We start from the raw sequence: 2,500 nt of genomic DNA, 5'->3' as shown, positions 1-2,500 counted from the left end.
GACGAGACTCTGCATCGCTTTCCATTATCCCTCTCTCGCTCTCTGTCTTTGTTTGTTTCTCCGTTTCTGTTGATGATTTTCTCTCCATTCTATTTCTTTCTCATTCTCTGGTTCTGCATCGCTGTTTGTCTGTGTCTCAGTCTCTATGCGTGTCTTTCTGCCTCTTCCTATCCAACACGTACATACATTTATTTACACACACACACACACACACACACACACACACACACACACACACACACACACACACACACAAACACACACACACCCACACACACACACACACACACACACACACACACACACACACACACACACACACACGCACACACACAAACACACACACACACACACACACACACACACACACACACACACATAATTACACATAATTACACACACACACACATATATATAGATAGATATATAGATATATATATATATATATATATATATATATATATATATATATATATATATATATATATATATATATATATATATATATATACATATATACTTACACACACACACACACATATAGATAGATAGATAGATAGATAGATAGACATATATATAGATATATAATTATATGTGTGTGTATATAGACGTCCATTCATCAGTTCATCCCTTCAGCTGTTTGTCTCCCTTCTCTTTCTCTCCTTCGCCTTGTCCTGACCCCCCTCTCCCATTTTCTCTCTCCCTTTCTTCCTTTCAGTCTATTAGTATGTTTCACCTGAAAACCCCGCCATAACAATTCCGGCAAAACGCAATTTTCGAATATATATTTTTTTTCTCCCGGGTTCCGTCTCCGGGCCAAAGGGTTTTATAATTGAACCTTACGTGGCCGAGGAGCCAACGAGCCCAAACGTTATTCTAAACCCTAATTACTGTCCGGGGTCCATCAGCCTCCTTCTGATAATTGCTAATCCTCGCTCACTGGCGCTGTAATTATGGCCGGGGTGTTGGGACTCCATTAAATACCCGCGATAAACGGGGAAATTGCATCGGAAATGGTAATGAAAGGGGAATGAGCGAGGGAGGATTACGGTGGGGTGGGGTGGGGGGGAGGGGGATAGGGAGAGGGGGAGGGGAAGGGTAGGGGGCAGGTAGGCATGAATCGGGTAAGACCGTTCTTGCAAAATAATGTACGTTCTTCCATATTTGTAAATATGTACATGCGTCCTCATTTACACGTGCGCTAATAGCTACAATAGACAAACACAAACAAGGTGACTGTCGAAATGGGGAACTAAAGTGCGCTTCACTTATTTTGGCACTAGACATAATAGGGTTTGGGCGAACAAACACACACAGTGAAGTATAAATACAAACACAGGGACACACATACATTGCGCGCGTACACACACACACACACACATACACACACACACACACACACAATTAATCATACATGCACACACGCAAGATAAAATGCAAATAGGCTACGTGCGCGCAAAACAAATTAAATGAGCCAACAATCACAGATACAACCCCCAAGGACCACGTCACAACCCAAGAACAACAACCAAGAACCTCACACCAATCCTCCCCTTTCCCCCGTCCCCTATCCCCCACTATGACCCCCCCCCTTCCCCCTCCCCTTTTCCCCCACTATGACCACCCCTCCTCCCCCTTTCCCTCCCCCCCTCCTCCTCGTCACGCCACGCTCACCACACGAGGCTTCTATAATTAACCTTGTGATAAAAGTGTTGTCAGGGGAATAATAGAATCAGGGCGAGACGCAGGAACGAAAAGTGAGGAGAAAGTGGAATGGGGAATGAGGCACGGGAAGGCGGGCGTGTGAGGTGATTATGCTCGCATATATACTGGCTGGATGACTGGGTGAAAAGGGCAGGCATACCTACATTTATGGATAGGTACAGGTACATCTATAAATGCACTCATACATTAATATACATACATACGTACATACATACATACGCATACACGCACGCACACACACACGCACACACACACACACACACGCATACACACACTCACACGCACTCACACACACACACACACACACACATATACTTACGGGTTGGGTCCAAGTATATCGAGTAAATATACTTAAAGGAGGCATTAACTTTAATTCTAAAGATGCATGGTCCCCAGTTTGTTTCAATATGGAAAAATATATTGTTTTAAACTAAAAAAGTAAAATCCGATAATTATCTGAAGGTGATTGGTTGTTTTAAGTGTTACCAACTCAAATGGAAAAAAAGATATTAAGCAGTTTTGTCCTCAGTTCTTTGTCAGTTTTTCTTTTGCACTGAATGCAGGTAGGTTGAGTGCTGGTAATGTGTTTTGTCTGGATATTGGAGGTTGTAAGCCTGACAAGTCAATTAACATAATAATGGAATTCGTGTGTATTGAATTGTGGTAACTAAGATGGAACTGTTGCTAAGCCCCGAACGCAGAGAGAGAGAAAAGTTGTGGAAAGGGAGATGACGCCACGTGCCATGATACCAGCCTTGTTAGGATTTTTTTTTTT

The sequence above is a fragment of the Penaeus vannamei genome, chromosome 18 (genome assembly GCF_042767895.1).
Source record: "Penaeus vannamei isolate JL-2024 chromosome 18, ASM4276789v1, whole genome shotgun sequence".
NCBI lineage: Eukaryota > Metazoa > Arthropoda > Malacostraca > Decapoda > Penaeidae > Penaeus > Penaeus vannamei.
The sequence above is the reverse complement of the archived record's forward strand: the minus strand, read 5'-3'. Positions refer to the sequence as shown.